Source organism: Armigeres subalbatus, chromosome 3, assembly GCF_024139115.2.
Source record: "Armigeres subalbatus isolate Guangzhou_Male chromosome 3, GZ_Asu_2, whole genome shotgun sequence".
In the NCBI taxonomy this organism is placed as follows: Eukaryota; Metazoa; Arthropoda; class Insecta; order Diptera; family Culicidae; genus Armigeres; species Armigeres subalbatus.
In genome coordinates this window covers 310,089,325-310,111,479 of record NC_085141.1, presented here as the reverse complement: position 1 = coordinate 310,111,479, position 22,155 = coordinate 310,089,325, and the positions used below count along the sequence as shown (strand labels likewise).

General features: G+C 42.2%; 1 protein-coding gene across 2 annotated transcripts in view; it reads right to left on the bottom strand.

Annotated features, from left to right (window-relative positions):
* Nucleotides 1–22,155, bottom strand: part of LOC134225229 (hyaluronidase Tab y 2.0101-like) — a 167,183-nt gene that overhangs the window by 6,262 nt on the left and 138,766 nt on the right. The gene's annotated exons all lie outside the window — the stretch shown is intronic.

Below are 22,155 nucleotides of genomic sequence, written 5' to 3'. Positions count from 1 at the left end.
ACTCATTGTTTCATTGACACTGAAGGTCTTAAACGACCAAAACCAAACCGTGTAAAAAAAACCTGGGTGTACTTGGATGCTTATTTGGTCTCACGATGAATGTACATAGTCAAGTTATTCATTCCACATGTTCAGTGAACATCATAATGTTTGCTAGTATATAAGCTAGTACCACACATCCACCTCCCTCTCCGAAAAAAATAGTGGCATACGTCAGTGTTTAGTGAGAAATTTATATTTTCTTCTTTTTTCATACGCAAAGAATATTCCAGCACATTCTTTTTGCTATTGATCTTTGTTGCAGTGCTGCTTAATTGGCTTTACTGTAAATGCTGGTCTATCAAACCGAAAAGCATCTCTGAGATTTCGTAAACGGATTTTCATGATTTGTGCCCAATTTTAAAACACTTTTTGTTTCCACTATCAGTTAATTATCACCATGTCCACCGATTCATTCGGTTCATTTATAACATATGTACGGAATTATTTGGTGGGATAAATATGTAGCTTCTGTGGTCACACACTCGTTCAAGAATGGAAAATCTAGACAATTCCAAATGATCCATATTGGACAGAAAATTCCCAAGTAATGTATTTGACATGTGAATCTGTGAAGGCATGTTCAATTAACTGATGCTATGATTTTGTCTTATGTTGGAGGGTGGTTTTCCCCGTGTGCAAGCTTTATTTCTTCTCTTCTCTAACTTCTTTACTCCTTAGCTAAATCTTAACTTTACAGTAGCCTCTTCCTTGTGCTGTGTCCACTATATATACTTTTCAACGTCCTTTCATTTCTGCTACGGATCGGTTGAGGATTCGACCCCGTCTGGTCATGCTCTTACTTCTTGGACTACAATAACGAGTTTGTGGAGAAATAGCTGATTTAGCAGCGCATCTTAGACTACCAGTGTTTGGTTAATCGATCTTAATAAGCTGACAACGGTAACAAACTGACGACGGGTTTCTAGGATGGCGCAAGACTCACAAATACGATCACACCAAACTTCAAAAGATGTCTGAAGATGGTAATTGGGTAGTTGCCTGATATCCTTAGATACAAAAAACAAACAATAGGTATAGGATTCACTATAATTGCTACCTTCAGGATTGATCCTATTAGCGGAGTGCGATTTTTCCATGTTCTTGTATGAGCAAAAAATTCACAAACAAAATTTTTCTGATAGAACAACTGGTGATAAACTCGTGATCGCTGGCTGGCCGGACTATAGTATTTTGCGCCACTTGCATGTCGCCAATTTCAGGATAATTTTTGCAGACATTTTCACAAAAATTTAGAGCCGCAAAGGGATTTGAACCCATAACAATTTTAAAATGTTTGGAGCGCCCACTATATCTACACCACCACACGAACTAATTGAAAGCAAAGAGAAAAACTGCTGTATTGAACCAACTAATTATCGAGGCGCATTGTCGGATGCAATCAGTTTGAATATGCGAATAAGGTGGCATATGGATGTTGCGAAACACGGGAAAAAGGATAACCAATTTCGCACCATATCCCTGGTGTTGATGTTTATCGCATAGTAAGTTCTCCGGATCAAGTGGTTAGAGGAGAAATCTGTTATCGTATGAGTGAGTGAGAAATTCAAACCCTGCTTGTCGGTTAAATGAACGAACTGTCTCATATTAGGGGTTGCGCTCTAAGGTTCATGCACCCTATCTCCCTTCATTGACTTTTCTCAGTTTGTACTTGTATGTAGTTTCTTTTTTGTGTCACCTGTTTATGCCGTGCATCATAGCAGCCGCTCCTGAACGTAGCAGGCTTACTAGTCATGTAGGTATTATATGTGCAGCTCAAAACCGAATTTTTGAACTCACGACAATCAATTTATTAGTCGCAAATTTCATCTCTGCGCATCTGGTGCGCTGTATAGCGCATCTGGTTGCGAATAATGTGCACCAGTTGCGCAATGATGCGCTATAAGTTGAACGCGAATATAATCGGTTTTCGCGACTTCGAGATTCGATTTTCAACTGGAATCATAATATATGTTTACCACTTAAGGGTTTTACGTGGGAGGATGTGGGCTCAATCCCAGGCCTGTTCCATTTTTGTGTCTTTCTTTATATTTCATCTTTTCCTACAACTATCATTAAGTGCACTAATATCACATTGGCAGGCCGTTAACTACATTGACTTATTGTCGGTGTAGCACCAAGTTAGAATTCGGAAGTAGGGACTTCCGCATTTCTTTTGTCTTCTTGTAGTGGGTTGAAGAAGAAAATTTTGTCGACCTAATTCTAACTCTAACTCTAAATCTACTAACGCATTTTCAATATGGAAAATGTTTTTTTATAGAAATGTATGCTTTGAAAGTCTTTTCTATCCGAACAAATATATCTGACAACATGGAATTTTTGCATCTTGTCTTTCGATTACAAATTAATCTTGTCATCACTACAGTTAATGGCAATCGGAAGAGCTTACTTCAATTCTTTTGAGATTTTTGTAACATACCTTTGTCTCAGATTCATTTAATAACATTCCATTAGCGTTTTGCCTTTCTCGTACACTAAGTGTACGTAAAGGCTATAATATTGCTCCAAAAACAAAATTTTGATAGGAGGCCCGGAGGGCCGATTTTTATATACCGATCGACTCAGCGAATTGAGGTGATGTCTGTATGTGTGTATGTATGTATGTGTGTGTGTGTGTGTGTATGTGTGTATGTGTACAAATTTTGTAGACACACTTTTTTGAACTTCCCATTGTCCGATTTGCTCGCAACAAGTTGCAGTCGACGCGGAATTCAGTCCCATTGTTTGCTATTGAAAATTAGATCAATAGCTCATCGCAATCTGGAGTTATGGCCAAAAAACTGTTTTTGCGTATAAAAAAATAGCAAAATGTTCTATGCTGAATTCACCTAGATTCGAACCGCTGACCTCTGGGGTGGGAAGCGCTTGCTATACCACAAAACCATCGGAACACACATGGTATGAGTAAATATAAGTCGTACAGTATTCATCAAATTGGTATATGTTCATTTCTTTTCAAAGCCACAGAGTTCACTCTGCTAGGGTAACGGTACCAATATTGGAAGTATTATTGAATCAATGAAAGAAAATATATATTTGATAATTCGAAATTGATAGTTTTAATGCATTAACTAATAGACATACTTTGAATTTGCTAGAAATGAAATTGGATTCATTTCGTCTTGATAATCAATCTAACTTTCTTGGAGGTAAAATGAGCTCCACTATACTGCCGTCGCAAGCATAATCGTCCAATATTGATTTTGCATGGAAGAAAATATGGAACAGTTACGCTTGCGGCGGCAGTATAAAGGTAGGAAAGCCAATTTGTTTGGGAAATTATTGTTTTCAATTAGTATTCATAATGGCATAATGACAACGTGTCGCTTCAAGTAAAGCAAACGTTAAGTAATGCAATGATGAACAATATTATTAAGAACCCATTGTCTCCACTGAGGGCATGATCGTAATAACGTTTATCTAGCGTTTTATGATTAATAACGTTTCTCTTTACTAAACGTAATCAGGCCCATTTTTTCTATTATTTTGCTATCATGCACTCGCATACCCTATATACGAGTGAACTTCTCACGTGGCATCTTTTTGTGGCGTTCAATCAGCGTATGGGAGCGCAGCTGATGTGCGTGAGGACGCTATGCAAGCACATTGCGGCGGGAGCGAACGGCACTGCATTCGCTTCAGTCGCTTGCCGTCGGATGAATATCGCATAAAGAAGCATCACCAACACACACCGCATTGGCCCTGACGAAAGCGAGTAAACAAAATGGGGGCTGGATGATGACTTTTTATTTCACCCGGCAAGGGATATAGGGCGTCAATTTTAAAATGATTGTTAAAACGTTAAAACACATTTTAGCCGAAAATAGTTGGATTTTTCGGGTTCGAAATTTAATTTACTTTTAGATTGGCAACATGAAAGTCTAATTATTTCGATTAAAAACATGTGTAGATATGTAGCCTGACATATAGGTGAAGACTTCGGCTATCTGTTGGTGGTGTTGGATTGCGTGGGAGTGCTCTCGCCTCTCAGATTTGACGAATCGATGTTTTAATCTTTGTTTACAAACGCAGAGAAGTCGTTTTAAAAATTTGGTATTGAGTTATAGAAAATAAAAATTGTTTAAAGTTCATTGGTATTATACTAGAAAATATGTTTATGAAAAAAAAAATAGAATCTAACGAGCATCGAACGCAGACTCTCTGAGTGAGAGCCTAGAACTTTACCCCTCAGCTATCTTTACTCCTTGAAAGAGTGGTGATCGAAGTATAACAGGTTATACGCAATTTGCACTGATCATCGGCTGCTTGTGCAACGCAACGGCAACGCACCGGGTGCTGTGGCATATTTAAATCATCTGACGTTGAAAAACATATACGATTGAGTTTACGTCATGTGCTTTTGTGTCAATTCATTCAGATATGTCACCTAATATTCATAATGTTTTGGTGTGCAGGGAAGCAACTTCAGAATCAATTTCAACATTTGATTTGAATCCACTGTAATGTACTCTTCTTGGCGTCGCAGCAAATATTTTTTTTATTACTTTATTAAAGAGGCTTGCAGCCCAAGGCTGGCTCACCTCTGAAACACCAAATAATTCATATTGGCACAGTATATGTAAAACATGGCTGGCCTAACAATTAGTTTGTAAATAAAACAATTTATTTTAGTAAATGGTTTTGATTTTCTATAAATATGAACTTACTATATTCGTACCTATTCGCTTGCATATCTTCTGTGTTTTTGATAGTTAATTAATTCATGCTATACATAAGTCCTAAATCTTGGACTTCACTAGACCATATAATTGGAACCCCATTCATAGCGACAACATATCTGTGTGAAGATTTAAAATAGCACTCGGATTATGTGGGAGAAGCTGAGTTTCGGAGAAAATTTTTCTTTTTGGCAAGTCAATGGAAAATGTATACAAACTTTTCTGCAATCCAAGCATGTTTTGGATCATGTAGTAATCTAAGTTTGATCATTTAGTTTGTCGATGACTCATACCAGAAGTTAAATTTTGAAACGTGTTTTATGGTGGACTTCTGATGCGAATATTTTTCGACATTTAACCTCTGGAATAAGTTATTGACAAACTACTAAATGATCGAAAACATCCTTGCAATAATCCATAACAAATTACACTAACGCAAACAACGATTTTTGATTCCCTGATAGAATAATATCAGGTATGCAATCAGTATGATATAAAGTATTACACATTATAGGCCCAAGTATGCTGATTTGGGTAGCACCAGCTCTGTTACGAGTAATCTATCTGATTTTGTACAGGGATAGTTTACCTGTACAGAGTGATCTGATAAATAATTTTAGATCAGTTCAATATAATATATACAAAAGCAAATTAAAATTAATCAATTTTAATCAAACCTCCGGTTAATCACTCCGAAATGCTCTCCATATGAAGAAAAGCAACCCTAGTAGAATTCTTTTCAGAATTTATTAAGTCGGATCAAATTCGTAAATCTTAGTTAAAAAGTGGTTAAATTCAATGACAAAAATGGAACTGCTCATCAGCAAAAAATGAATTCTTATCTATATGATGAAGAATCATACTATTCCAGAAGGTGCCAGAAGCCTAAGCTGGATTCTGACTTCAAAACAGGAAACACTCGAAAGTTTGTCAATTGAACAAAATTATGGATCATATTACCGAAGTTATGGATCATAATCACGATAAAAATTTGCAAAATTGTATTTTTTATTAAATGTAGTTTTCTATGGATTTTCCAAACATTTATGGATCATTTGTCATACGTTCATGGGAAAATAGCAGGAATGATATTGTTTTTCTTGATCATGTTTGAAAGTGCTTAGTTATGGATCTTAAAATTATTCTTTATGGATAAGCCTGAACTATTTTTTGGATTTAAGGTTGCGTTTTATTGAACATTCAGATGTTATTTATGGATCGTTTTTGTGCATTTAACGGTAAGTAAGGGGTGCCATAAACAATTGTGTAAAATAAGCCCTATTTAGTGTTAAATATATTAGACTTTTCTAATATGTTTGTCAACCCTTTTGAACGAGAGAGAAAGGCATCATCACCGCTAGGTGGATTAATCAGGGTTTTTTTTTTTAATTCTCGCTAGCTGGACAATTCATGGCTTTTTTTTATTATCCTGCTTCGTTGTACTGAGCCACTGCGCAAGACAATATCATTTAACTGTACGCGGTCTTGTCGATCTAAATTATTCGATTAGTTCGCTGTGCGCGATCCCATTTTCATGCTATAAGAGAAGAACGACCCGCTTTGAGCGCGGTCCTTTCGACCCGCTTTGAGCGCGGTCCTTTCGACCCGCTTTGAGCGCGGTCCTTTCGACCCGCTTTGAGCGCGGTCCTTTCGACCCGCTTTGAGCGCGGTCCTTTCGACCCGCTTTGAGCGCGGTCCTTTCGACCCGCTTTGAGCGCGATCCTTTCAACCCGCTTTGAGCGCAGTCCTTTCGACCCGCTTTGAGCGAGGTCCTTTCGACCCGCTTTCAGCGCGGTCCTTACAACCCGCATTGAGCGCGGTCCTTTCGACCCGCTCTCAGCGCGGTCCTTTCGACCCGCTCTCAGCGCGGACCTTTCGACCCGCTTTCAGCGTGTTCTTTCAACTCGCTTTTAGCACGGTCCTTTCGACCCGCTCTCAGCGCAGTTCTCTAAACCCGCTTTCAACGTAATCCTGTTGACCGGCTACCAGCGCGATCCAAAACAACCGGCATTGGAGCAGTCCTTTCCATTCACTTAAAGCGGGGTCCTTCCGAAACTTACCCAACACTTTGTCACACATATAACAACACAGTTTACACCTTCAGCTCAGAGTGATTCCTTTCCAGTTTGTATTTTAACGTCAGGATCTAAGTTTTGTTTTGCTGTCGTAAAATAGAAGTAAAACCTGGCAGGATCGCCAATGTGAAAACCCAAATACCAGTGGAAAGGAATCACTCCGGGCAAACACTATTGATGCGCGTCCTGTTTACTTGACGTTTGGGAAACTGAATGAGGCAAGGTATAACATCGACTACTTGGATGCTTATTTGGTCTCACGATGAATGTACATAGTCAAGTTATTCATTCCACATGTTCAGTGAACATCATAATGTTTGCTAGTATATAAGCTAGTACCACACAAATTTCTCGTTAACATTCCAGAGAGTTTTTCTTGAAAACTAGAGTCTCCCGCGGAAATTCCTAGGAATTTAGTATTTTATCGTTGGCCATGCCAAACTAGCCGTCTTTATTATTTTAGACTGAGAAAGCCAACGGTAAAACACCCATTCTACCAGCTGCACTATCCTACAATTATCAAGAATTTTCTGGGCAAATTTCGAAGAATACTCAACAGAAATTCAACAGAAACTTTTCGTAAATTTCGGAAGTTTTTCCTGTAGAAGTCAAGAACATATTTTTGTGAAAATTTTGAAGTTTCTGTGTGTAAATTGCGACGAATTTTCTGCTTAAATTCCATACAATTTTATTTGGGAATTCCAAAAAGCTTCTCTTCATTTTCATTTATTTAGTCTACATCTAAACAGATAACACTGAATCAACAATTTGACGCCACAATACACGGTTCGTGGCCGCATCTCTCCATCCTCGAATGCGCCCCACGCTCGCCAAGTCGTTTTGCACCTGGTCTGCCCATTTCGCTCGCTGCGCTCCACGCCGTCTCGTACCTGCCGGATCGGGAGCGAACACCATCTCTGCAGGGTTGATGTCCGGCATTCTTGCAACATGCCCTGCCCATCGTACCCTTCCGGCTTTAACTACCTTCTGGTTCATTCTTCGTCGCCACACACCGTCTTCTTGCACACCGCCAAAGATGGTCCTAAGCATCCGTCTCTCGAATACTCCGAGTGCTTGCAAGTCCTCCTCGAGCATTGTCCATGTTTCATGTCCGTAGAGGACAACCGGTCTTATTAGCGTCTTGTACATGACACATTTTGTGCGGTGGCGAATCTTTTATGACCGCAGTTTCTTCTGGAGCCCGTAGTAGGCCCGACTTCCATCGTATTTCACGACTAACATTGTTATCAGCCGTTAGCAAGGAGCCGAGGTAGACGAATTCCTCGACCACCTCGAAGGTATCCCCGTCTATCGTAACACTGCTTCCCAGGCTGGCCTTGTCGCGCTCGGTTCCGCCCACAAGCATGTACTCTGTCTTTGACGCATTCAGCACCAGTTCAATTTTTGTTGCTTCACCGTTGCTGCAACCGTTGCAAATGTTCGGCCGACAATGTCCATGTCATCCGCGAAACAAATAAATTGACTGGATCTGTTGAAAATCGGCTCTCACCCGGCTGTTACACCCGGTTGCTTTGATCAGTATTTCCCAGGAAAGCTGTTCTCGTCCATAATTTTCCATAGCTCTACGCGGTCTATACTGTCGTATGCCGCCTTGAAATTAACGAATAGATGGTGCGTTGGAACCTGGTATTTACGGCATTTTTGAAGGATTTGCCGTACAGTAAAGATCTGGTCCATTGTCGAGCGGCCGTCAACGAAGCCGGCTTGATAACTTCCCACGAACTCATTCACTAATGGTGACAGACGTCGGAAGATGATCTGGGATATCACTTTGTAGGCGGCACGAACCGAGTTTCCAATCGCTGGTCCCTTTTCGTCGCAGTGGTCTTCGCCGATGGTTCCGGTCTGCACTCTCTTGTTGATTGTTCGTTGCGTATGTTTTTTTTAAAGGCTGGCATGCAGGGCCTGACACCAAACTCCCTAAATTTCAGGAGGACCAGTCCTCCTTATTCCCGGTGTACCATGGTGCACAGTTTCACATAGAGTCCCTCGCTAGCACTCGCACGATGATCAGCCGCCCCTAACATGGAGAACAAACGCTCAGTAAGATGTGCACCTCCGGAGTGGAGCAAACCCACCCTTCCCTGTCAGCAAACGACCAAAGTTCCCACCGGGGTTGGTTACCCGATCTTCCCTAAGGTTGCTCGTATCCCGGCCAGCACCACGGGGAGGTAGGGATAGGAGTTGCTGGGTAAGCAGCTAAGGACCGCGAGATGGGGCCTATTTGATTACTTCAGGTACGCAAAGTACCAATGGTACGCTTTACCCAGCATTTGCCGTGCCTGGCAATTGTCGTACCTGGTTGCCGGAATTCCGGATTTGCTAGACCATGTCTCAAAAATGGAGAAGTTTATCGTTTAGAATCCAAATGATGATTTCTTGTATCCTGAGTTATCAGTTTCGTAGAAAATTCGAGGATTATGACTTCACAACGTATTAGGGCAACCTGATCACCATGAATCTGATCGGAACGGACATCCCGGAATAGGTTCTCGTGGGCCCTATAGTGGCCGCAAATTAATTCTGGAGAAACCCTGGCAATATGGGTATCAAAATTCTTGGAATTGTTCCGGAAACATGTTTTCCAAATAGTTGAGGCCATAGGATGAATATCAACCGGACTGGTCATCCTGGAACAGGCTCCCGGAGGGTCTGAAGTGGCCTCAAACTAATATAGAAGAAAACCTGGCATATGGGTATTTAAATTCTTGGAATTGTTTCGGAAACGTGTTATACATGTAGTTGAGTCCATAGGATGGATATTAACCGAAACAGGTTCCCGATGGGCTTTTAGAGGCTACAAACTCATTTAGAAGAGACCCGGGCATCAAAATTCTTGGTATGTTCTCGGAAACATGTTTTTCCAAGAAGGTGGAACTAGGGCTGACAATACATAGTCATCATTGCGGTACGAAATGTAGCAACGAGTTGTATTGTCTTCATTGCTACCCACCGCCTCGTCGATGACTTGCACAACGTTAGCTTTCGTCGTGCAACCAAATCGTCATGACGACACCGAGGAACGAAGACTTCATAACATTATTCTTCAAGCGGCAGTTGCCATGCGAAAAGTTTTTTAAACCTTTGTAATAATGAATTTGAAGTAACGTATGAAGGCGTTATAAATGTTATCGATACATTTATGTTACCAAAGTTCCTACTATTTGTTTATTTGAGACGCCGTTATGTTTTTAACCAGTCCGTCTATAATGACGTGCAGTAAATTATGTTGGCCATGTTCAGAATGATATCTATGGTTTCTGTAACTGCTTTGCAGTTGTGATGCATTATACAAGTATAGATCTAGTTTTCCCCTTGAAAAAGACACAATTCCCGTGTCGGAACGTCGGGTAAATAATAAACTCGTTGTGAAAATTGTAAGACTGAGCAGCCGTTCAATAAATAGAACTAGTGGATTTTATTATTTCATATTCTGGTTGTTTACTTGATCAGGAGTATACCACAAAAGTTCAACTCAATGAACGCAGTGGTAAGGACAATAAATTTTAAATCTGAAATTTGTCGGTCGTTGGGCGAATCGCTACCAGAGTGAGTTGGTCAGTTGGGCTTCCAATCCTCTGGAAATAATAATTCCGAGCCCTTTGAAAGGAAGCTCCTTTCAGCTTTTGAATCCCTTAAAGTAGGCTTCCGCGCCTCTTGTTTAGAGGCTTTTGAGCCTTTTGTAGAGAGGCTTCCGAGCCCCTTCAAGCCCATTCCGAGCCTCTTGAAAGGAGGCTTACGAGCCTTTTAAAAGGAGGCTTACGAGCCTCTTGAAAGGAGGCAACCTATCCACTTGAAAGGAGGAGGCTTCTGAGCCTCTTGAAAGGAAGTCTCCGAGCAGCTTGGAAGAAGGCTTCCGAGATGCGTAGAAGGATGCTTTTAATCCTCTTGCAACGAAGCAACCGAGCATTAGTGAAAAAAAAAATCATTTTGTTCATTCGACGTTTTGCACGTACGATCTTCCGCAGCCTTTCATACATTATGCTAGTTGTGGAAGGCAGAACTCAATTACAAAATACACAATTATCAAAACTGTATCAATGAGTTTTGATTGTAATTGTAATACGTCCGCCATTACGCATTTTTGTCCGAGGTACCCCCTAGAGCCAGCGAAGGTACTCCCAGGGGTACATGTTGAGAACCGCTGTTCTATTGTACTTGCATTAAAATGAGGTGCGCGTTCGATTTTAAGGGTGAAAGCTAATGAAAAAATTATATTGATCACCAAGCGCTCTCAAAATAGTGTAGTCTTTAGCAATCAAATTAAAATAAGCATAGAAGCAATATCGTAAATCTTCACTGATTGTGTTGATTTTCCACCTCAATATATTTTATTGCACATCAATTTCCAAAAAAAAAATAGATTACGTGCTGAACGTCAAACGTCAAAAATCGTCAAACCATGAATTCCAGTGATAAATATCACTGGCTTGAAAATGCCTGTACCTTTTCAACATAGCCATCATCAATTTCGATCAGAAAAATGCTGTTCTTATTATAAACCGTTTTAAACTCTTCGCAGGGTGGTGGGCAGTATGGACTATGTCCAAGGGCTTGACGATCCCTCCCCAGGCCATCTGCGAGTTGTGGGGCTTGCCTACGATGTGGTGGGGTTCGACAGTGGGCCCTGTTAAACCTCTATAAAAAGCTGCATGTATCCGCAAGTAGGCTCCGCCAAAGCGACCGTGTGCCGCTCAAAGCGCACAAGCCCAAGTCCTGGTGTTAGGTGGGACGCTAAACAGCCCTGACACGACGGCCCTCCGACGAGACAGGAGGTTTGCGCAGGCCCAATAAGCCCCTGGAAAAACGACTCGATATAATCGGCAAAGACCTAGGCGACGAATAAAGGATCACGATTGGAAGCTTGGAACATGGAACTGCAAGTCGCTAGGTTTCGCAGGTTGCGACAGGATAATCTACGATGAATTACATCCCCGCAACTTCGACGTCGTGGCGCTGCAGAAGATTTGCTGGACAGGGCAGAAAGTGTGGAAAAGCGGGCATCGAGCGGCTACCTTCTACCAAAGCTGTGGCACCACCAACGAGCTGGGAACCGGCTTCATAGTGCTGGGTAAGATGCGCCATCGTGTGATTGGGCCAATCAACGCAAGGATGTGCAAGCTGAGATTTAAAGGTTGTTTCTTCAACTCTAGCATCATCAACGTGCACTGCCCACACGAAGGGAGACCCGACGACAAGAAAGAAGCGTTCTACGCACAGCTGGAGCAGACATACGATGGATGCCCACTGCGGGACGTCCAAATCGTCATCGGTGACATGAACGCACAGGTAGGAAGGGGGAAATGTATAGACCGGTCATAGGACCGGATAGCCTGCACACCGTATCGAACAACAACGGCCAACGATGCATAAATTTCGCAGCCTCTTTCCCCGCAAAAATATCCACAAGGCCACATGTAGATCACCTAATCAAGAAACTGAGAACCAAATCGACCACGTTCTAATCGACGATAAATTCTTCTCCGACATCACGAACGTCCGCACTTATTGCAGTGCGAATATTGAATCCGACCACTACCTCGTTGCAGTATGCCTGCGCTCAAAACTCTCGACGGTGTACAACACGCGTCGAAGTCGGACGCCGCGGCTTAACATTGGGCGGCTACAAGACGGTAGACTAGCCCAAGAATACGCGCAGCAGCTGGAAGTGGCACTCCCAGCTAGGCGCAGCGTCTCTTGAAGATGGCTGGAGAGATATTCGATCCGCCATTGGTAGCACCGCAACCGCTACACTAGGCACGGTGCCCCCGGATCAGAGAAACGACTGGTATGACGGCGAATGTGAGCAGTTAGTGGAAGAGAAGAATGCAGCATGGGCGAGATTGCTGCAACACCGCACGAGGGCGAACGAGGCATGATATAAACAGGCGCGGAACAGACAAAACTCGATTTTCCGGAGGAAAAAGCGCCAGCAGGAAGATCGAGACCGTGAAGAGACGGAGCAACTGTACCGCGCTAATAACACACGAAAGTTCTATGGGAAGTTGAACCGTTCACGTAAGGGCCACGTGTCACATCCTGATATGTGTAAGGACATAAACGGGAACCTTCTTACGAACGAGCGTGAGGTGGCGGCAGCACTACGAAGAGCACCTGAATGGCGATGTGGCAGACGAAGATGGCGGTATGGTGATGGACCTGGGGGAACGCGCGCAGGACATAATTCTACCGGCTCCGGATCTACAGGAAATCCAGGAGGAGATTGGCCGGCCGAAGAACAACAAAGCCCCTGGGGTTGACCAACTACCAGGAGAGCTATTTAAACACGGTGGTGAGGCACTGGCTAGAGCGCTGCACTGGGTCATTACCAAGATTTGGGAGGAGGAAGTTTTGCCGCAGGAGTGGATGGAAGGTGTCGTGTGTCCCATCTACAAAAAGGACGATAAGCTGGATTGTAGCAACTACCGCGCAATCACATTGCTGAACGCCGCCTACAAGGTACTCTCCCAAATTTTATGCCGTCGACTAGCACCAATTGCAAGGGAGTTCGTAGGCAGTACCAGGCGGGTTTTATGGGCGAACGCTCCACCACGGATCAGGTGTTCGCCATTCGCCAATTACTGCAGAAATGCCGCGAATACAACGTGCCCACACATCATCTATTCATCGACTTCAAAGCCGCATATGATACAATCGATCGGGACCAGCTATGGCAGCTAATGCACGAACACGGATTTCCGGATAAACTGACACGGTTGATCAAAGCGACGATGGATCGGGTGATGTGCGTAGTTCGAGTTTCAGGGGCATTCTCGAGTCCCTTCGAAACCCGCAGAGGGTTACGGCAAGGTGATGGTCTTTCGTGTCTACTATTCAACATCGCTTTGGAAGGGGTAATACGAAGAGCAGGGATTAACACGAGTGGTACAATTTTCAAAAGTCCGTCCAGCTATTTGGCTTCGCCGACGACATAGATATTATGGCACGTAACTTTGAGAAGATGGAGGAAGCCTACATCAGACTGAAGAGGGAAGCCAAGCGGATCGGACTAGTCATCAACACGTCGAAGACGAAGTACATGATAGGAAGAGGTTCAAGAGAAGACAATGTGAGCCATCCACCGCGAATTTGCATCGGTGTTGACGAAATCGAGGTGGTAGAAGAATTCGTGTACTTGGGCTCAATGGTGACTGCCGAAAATGATATCAGCAGAGAAATTCGGAGACGCATAGTAGCTGGAAATCGTACGTACTTTGGACTCCGCAAGACGCTCCGATCGAATAGAGTTCGCCGCCGTACCAAACTAACAATCTACAAAAACCAAACCAACAATCTACATTAGACCGGTAGTCCTCTACGGACACGAGACCTGGACGATGCTCGTGAAGGACCAGCGCGCACTAGAGGTTTTCGAAAGGAAAGTGCTGCATACCATCTATGGTGGGGTGCAAATGGCGGACGGTACGTGGAGGAGGCGAATGAACCAAGAGTTGCATCAGCTGTTGGGAGAACCATCCATCGTTCACACCGCGAAAATCGGACGACTGCGGTGGGCCGGGCACGTAGCCAGAATGTCGGACAATAACCCGGTGAAAATGGTTCTCGACAACGATCCGACGGGCACAAGAAGGCGAGGTGCGCAGCGGACAAGGTGGATCGATCAGGTGGAAGATGACCCTCCGTAGACAGCGTGGTTGGCGACGTGCAGCCATGGACCGAGCCGAATGGAGAAGACTCTTATATACCGCTCAGGCCATTTTGGCCTTAGTCTGAATAAATAAATAATACACACACAGACATCACCTCAAATCGTCAAGCTGAGTCGATCGGGATATAACACTATGGGTCTCCGGGACTCCTATAAAATGTTCGAACATATAGCCTTTACGTATACTTTGTATACGAGAAAGGCAAAAGGTAATCAAAGTACCTCGGCTAAAGGTTTGGCGGAAGGACCGCCACTCTTTTCTCGACCGTAATCTGGGTTTTTGGTGCATTCCTTTGGACAAAGGATCTTGTGAGATGTACGTAAGACTCCGTTTCGAAGTGTTGGAAACTCTAAAGCCAACTCCAACGTTAGAGGTAGAGATTTTGACAGTGGTTAGGTCTCTGTTGGAAGTCTTTGGTTGCGGAGAATAGAAAATGCGATAACCTGAGGAGATCCGGAACGTGTTTTAGTTATCATTTTGAAGGAGATAAGGAGGAGATTCGCCGCTGGCGCCGGTGGACAGATGGAGAAACGTTAGACAGTGTCTTAGAACTCAGAAGGATGAACGGTAGAGGGAAAAGAATCGGTTTGGGGTGAATCGTGGCTCCGCGGGGAAAAGCTTTGCTATCCCGTTGCCTTTTGAGAAGATCGTTCTCGATCCCTCGGGGTTGGACTTCGTGACGGAGTGATTCCAGCTCCGAGCGCAGCATGGGTCTCAACTCTTTTTAGTAAAGCGGAAACATCGTCTGCCACTGGTGTCGACTGAGTCGGTAGACTTCTATGCGCTTGATTATTCTGCTGAGAACGACAGCTCTGTAGCCAAGACAGGCTCGGCTGGAGATACCGTTGCACTTACTACATAAGTACCTCCAGCGTGGGACTTCCGACTGCAACCTGTTGATTGTCGGACATCGCAGAGGCCACAACGTTGGAGTTAGAACAAAATCGATATTTTTCTTTTTTTTCTGCGATAAATTTTTAAATATCGCACGTATATTTTTTTTAATGTTTTCGGCCCGGGTTACGATTTCAAATTGTAAAATCTACCGTTCTCTTGTTTATCGACCGATTTGCATGAAAATACAATAGAAGACAGTTGCAGAACATCTGACCACATTGGCCACTTCCGGAAGTCCCCTAGGAACCTGATGCCCCAAGGGAAGTGGTCACTTTTTGAGTTGTTCTGAAACCCAGCTTGCGACCCATCAAACTTCATGATTTTGCCACACAAATACAATAGCAGACATTTGCAGAGCATCTGTGCACATTCGCCACTTCCGGAGGTTCTCTGGGAACCTGAAGCCCTCAGGGAAGTGGTCACTTTATAAGTGGTTCTGAAACCCAGCTTGCGACACATCGAACTTCATGATTTTGCAACACAAATACAATAGGAGGCAATTGCAGAGCATCTGTGCACATTTGCCACTTCCAGAGGTTCCCTGGGAACCTGGTTCCCTTAGGGAAGTGGTCACTTTGCAAGTGGTTCTGAAACCCAGCTTGCGACACATCGACACACATCATGATTTTGCATTGCAAATACAATTGAAGACATTTGCAGAACATCTGACCACATTGGCTACTTCCGGAGGTTCCCTGGGAACCTGATGCCCCAAGGGAAGTGGTCACTTTTTGATTGATTCTGAAATCCAGCTTGTGACACATCGAACTTCATGATTTTGCAACACAAATACAATAGGAGACATTCAAAGAACTTCTGAGCGCATTGGCCACTTCCGGGGATTCCCAGGGAACCTTATGACCCCAGGGAAGTGTCCATTTAATTGGTTCTGAAAAACAGCTTGCGACACACCAAACTGAAAGATTTTGTTTTCTCCAAATAATCTACTGTGTGTTTCGGAGCATTCTTTTCTGCACCGAACTGGGAATCTTATCCAGCTTTGTTCAACATGGTCTTGCTTTTTAGCCGCGCATCTTATCGCACGGCTAAGGAAGGCCCCAAAATATCATATAGCTTATTTACCCTTAAAAATTAGTGGCCTATGTATCTAGATGCTGCGTAAGTATCTTTAATTGAATCTGTGTTACAAAATATTATAAAAATATATTGTTACAAGATATTTGATGTATTGCTAAATAGCTTTCAAAACCACCTAAAAATATCCACTTACCTGTGGTGAAGCCACGGGGGGGAGTTTTGGAAGAGGCACAATTTTTGGAAGAAAATTTATTTTCGAACCCTCTCAAACAATTTTTTTCAGAACCCCCCGCTAGACCAACTTTCTGGCTACGCTACTGCTGAAGACACCAGGTTTCATGAGGAGCTTGATATGTCGCAAGCTGGAGTACCATAAAAAAGTAATCACTTTTCTGGCTGCACAGGCATCTCGCGAAGCTGTTCTGCTGTTCTGCTTATGTTGTCTATTGTATTCGTGTTGCAAAATCATGTATGATATATAGCATGCAGGGTTTCATGACTTGGGGGGGGGGGGGGTTGTTTGGCGAGGTTTTCAGCGAATGACCCTAATGTCCCAGATGCTCTGCAAATGCCTTCATCTTCTTTATGTTACAAAATCATCAAGTTGGATGTGTCGCAAGCTGGGTTTCATAACCACCCAAGGTTGTGAAATGCAGTATGTTTACAGGAAACCTCCGCAAAAGGTTATTGTGCCCAGATACTCTGCCAATGTCTTCTATTGTATTTGTATTGCAAAATCAGAAAATTTGATGTGTTGTGAACTGGGTTTCAGAAACATTCAAAAAGCGACCACTTCTCTGAGAGCTTCAGCTTTCCAGAACCTCCGGAAGTGGCCAATGTGCCCAGATGCTCTGTAAATGGCTCTAATGTCTATAAATGTCTATTTGTGATGATAAGAGCTGAAGTTTGATGTGTCACAAGCTGGGTATCAAATCGACTCAAAAAGTGGGAACTTTCCTTGGGGCATCATGTTCTCAGGGAACCTTCGGAAGTGGACAATGTGCCCAGATGCTGAGCAAATGTCTTCCATTGTATTTGCGTTGAAAAATCATGAGCTCGATGTTTCGCAAGCTCTGTTTCAGAATCACTCAAAAAGTGACCACTTCCTTTGGGGCATCAGGTTCCCAGGAAACCTTCGGAAGTGGCCAACGTGATCTGATGTTCTGCAAATGTCTTCTATTGTACTTGCGTTGCAAAACCATGGAGTTCGATGTGTCGAAAGCTGGGTTTCAGACCCACTTACAAAGTGACCACTTCCCTGAGGGCACCAGGTTCCCAGGGAACCTCCGAAAGTGGCCAATGCGCTGTGCAAATGCCTCCTATTGTATTTGCGTTGCAAAATCATGAAGGTCGATGTGTCGCAAGCTGGGTTTCAGAATCAATCAAAAACGTGACCACTTCCCTGAGGGCTTCAGGTTCCCAGGGAACATCCGGACGTGGCTAATGTGCTCAGATGCTCTGCGAATGTCTTCTATTATATTTGTGTAGCAAAATCATGAAGTTTGATGTGTCGCAAGCTGGGATTCAGAACATCTCAAAAAGTGACCACTTCCCTGGGGGAACCAGGTTCCCGGAACATCTGTAACCGGATTTTTGAGGTCCAAACGTGCAGTTTTTATTCCCACTATTGCAAAATGATGAATAAAAACGATTGCATCATTATTGAGAGCATTTACTACTAGTTATCTACGATTAAAAGGAAGTTGACCTATTTTTGACCCCATTTGACCCAGGGGACCCTCTTGATAAATCGTACCCAAGGACCCAATCACCAAATCAATACACCTACACAAAAATATAGGGTTTAATGCATCTTTCCTCAAAATTTCATGCAAATCGGTCGAAAAACAAGAGAACGGTGGATTTTACAATTTGAAATCGTAGCCCGGACCGAAACGGGTTAAAAATGGAAAATTAACAACTAAAAAAAGGTTTTCGGACGCAAAAATAGACATAGAATGACATGGAGAGTCATTTTTTTCAAGATAAAAACGGCTGTACGAATTATACAAAAAATGCTCGAAAATCGGGCGAAAATTTTTAAGTCATGATGTCCGCCAACTTTTAAAATATTGTTTCGAGATAATCGCGGTAGCAATTGAGATCGCTCGTTCTATCGATAACTGTCCAGTTTTCCAGGCGCTTGACCTAGCGCAGTCGGTGTGCTGCGACACTGCTTCGCTTGTCTGCCTGTACCTTTGAAACGGAGTGCCTTTGAAAATCGGGTAAAGTTTGTTTTGGGCCAAAATTAAAATAAAAGATTTTTAGAAATTTGAATGTACTAACAATAAAGGTAATAAACTATAGAGGACGATTGTCGCTGCTGTTCCCTTTGTTATCGTCCCCAAACATGTTGGGTACCTATCTGTCAAAACGTATTGATTTTTCCTCCGTTGACATTTAGTGCCATATCCTCGCCAGCAAAAGATCTGTCGCCAGTGACGACAGCGACAATCTTCCTCTATAGTTTATTGCCTCTATTGTACGAACCCCTTATCGAAATAAATCCGGCACTGTTCCAGAGAGCCTTCGACATGATAAGCCGAAACCGGTACAATACTCACTTACCGCATAAGTCTCGACTCAGTTAACGATCCAACCACTTATTCTTAGTTACAATTATGCTTTCACAGCGATTTAATCTTCAAGTATGAGGATTCCCGTGGAAATTCGAAACATTTTCTTATTGTAGAAATTTTGAAGAATTTTCCGTGGAATCCATCGATCCATCGAGTTTCACTTTATTATGGAACATTCACTCAGCTTCCAACATTACCCTTATCGCTCAGCGCTTGAAACTTTATGATGCCCTCATTTCAATACAACGGCCCCTTCCACCCGCCCGCTCGGAAGGAAAATCTGATCCTTTCTGCAGCGAATTCCAATCAAGCCGTCCACCGTCCGTAGAACCGAACAGGAAATCAATTATCTTGAAAGTCGATCGAAATCATTTCTGTTCCAGTTCCAATTTTGCTTCTATAATTAATTGAATCCGAGCTCGTTCAAATGCAAACCGGCGAGCGGCCGGAAGTATTTGCTCATCCCGATGTCGTTTTTGTGGATCAGAGAACGTGGGGGTAGTTAAGTTAGAAGTATCCTATTGTTTTTTTGCCGGGGAACTGATGCCAAACAAGATACTACTGGCTGGTAGTAATCGTAACAGGAATGAAACCGGATATAAGCAAGATTTGAATGCCGCAGTAAATTAAGATCAAAGTACTTGCCCGTCTTTTGAAGTGGTATTGTTTTCGTTCTCGAAGCCAGTAATTGTGGTTTTACACTGAATTTGGATCAATTTGCTCACTGAATCTGCTTTGAATAGGTTCTTGATTGCTTTGGATGGTTTATTGGTCGACCAACGTTTCTGGAATTCGACCTGGATGCTTTGGCACTTGTGTTGAATTCGTGCGCTCAGTTTCGACACATCTATCAGGGATGCCAGATACAATTTTTATAAGTCTGTATCAATCTCAGCAAAATGTCTGTATTTGTCTGAATGGAGTTTTGAAGTTACAGGATATGAAAATTTTTCAAAAATCATGCACTTTGACAACGTAGAATAGCAAGGTTTCAAAAATCTAAAAGTTGGTTTAAGACTTAGTCAAGTACGAGATACTGAAGACAAGTAAGGTTAAGGTTGAAATACGCATTTTGGAAGTTACTGTAAAGTTACAATCAAGTGGTGGAATTAAATGGGATAATACTATCTCGTTTTATGACGAGTGAAGATATTCCACTGTATGTTGTTACATTAGAATAAATTGATAATATTAACGCAATTTTCTAACTGAAAATCCGTTGGGAAATCCAAAAGAGGAGAGGCACAGAAGAAATAAATCCGTTTGGAAACCCAAGGAACGGAACAGACATCTTTTGGGTTAACAAACGGAGAACCTTTGGTTTTTGATCGAAATCCTGTTGGCTTCCAAATGGGATCTTTTTAGGCTTCGGAATCCCAAAAGGGTATACTTATACAGAAACAGAAAAATAATCCAATCAGAAGCCCAGATGGCTTTCCCATCTTCCTTATCTTTCCTTTCAAAAGTGTAAAAAGAATCCGTTTGAAAGTAAAGTCCAAAATAATTACGTTCAGAAGTCCAGCAAGGTTCCGTTCAAAAATTCAAAAGAATTCTGTTTTGAAAGCCCAATATAATTGTGTTCATAGAATTCCTTCCAGAATCCCAAATAATTGCGTTCAGAAACCAAGATAAAGGCCTCGTTTTGGGTTTACGAACCGAGATTTCTTGGTTTTCTGAACGGAGCTCTTTTTGACTTTCAGAGGGAACTCTTCTGGGTTTTCTAATCGTTTCCTTTTGCGCTTCCTAACAAAATCCTTTTAGAGCTTCGGTAGGAAATCCCATAAGTATTCTAAAAGGAACCTCTTGTCCAGAAGCAGGCAAAGATTCCGTTCAGAAGCCCAGAATACTCAAATCGAAAGTCCATAAGTAGTTCTTACGAAAGTCCAAAAAGATTCCGTTCGGAAGACCAAAAGTTACTCGAAGGGATCTCGTTAGTAATCCCAAAAGGGTTATGTTCGGACATTCACATAATTCAGACGGATATCTTTTGGGCACCCTAATGGGCTTTGGGCTTTCGAACGGGATCATGTTACGCTTTAAAACGGATCAATTTTTGACTTCTGAATGGAATCTTTTTAGGTTTCCGAAAGAAATCAAAGAATCTTTCCGTTTGCAATTCTAAAAGGATTCTGTTTGGAACCCAAAAGTAATCCTATTCAGAATCCTGAAAGGCTCTGCTCGGAATTCCAAAACGATACCAGTTGGAATCTTTATAGAATTCCGTACGAAAACCCCATTACGGTTTTGTTTGAAACCCCAAAATGGAAAAATATATTAAGCTCGTTTAGTGGAATGTATTAAACCATCTAAGACGAATTAAGTACTGTCCATTTAATTCCACCAGGTAATTTTCGTTATCTTTGCAGATACGTATTTCGACCACAACTGTGTGGTCGTCTTCAGTGTCTTGTACTTGACTCGACTTTTTTTACCCCAAAATGGTTTAATTGGATAACCCAACAGGATTCTGATTGGCAGCCCAAAGTTTTTAAAAACTGGATGTCTGTATAAGTCTGTAGCTTCAATCAAAAGTCTGTATAATGTCTGTAATCTGTATGATGTCTGTATGCAAGACCAAATGTCTGTATAAATACAGACATGTCTGTATGTCTGGCATCCCTGGCATCTATTAGCACTTCGAAAATACTCAAATCATTAATTAATTTCTTGTACGACATTTAACAACATGTAGGATTATTCTCTATTTTCAAAATTAATTATTGAATCAATTAGGCAGAGGCTTAAAGCGTGTATCTGGAAATTTTCATGTTTCAAGAACCGATACAATCGATTAGTTTCTTGAAGCTAATTGACTTGGTAGGGTTTGGGTCACCGTGAACTTTTATATCTTCAGTTTATTTATTTTTTTCGGTGAAAACTAGGCGCACACTTCAGATTTTGCATGACGTTTTGGTCTACTGGCTTTCATCCATCATCAGGTCTAAAATAATTATTGAAAATACAGAAAGTTCTAATAAATCAAAATATCAAAACAAAGTTATTTTTAATGAGAATTTTTATAAATATTAATTCGTCCTTTTCTACACCTACGAAAGTATATGCAAAATTATTCTCATATTTTTAGAATTTTGTTTGAAGCAGTTTAATAAATATTGGTCTTTGTGCCTTATAGATA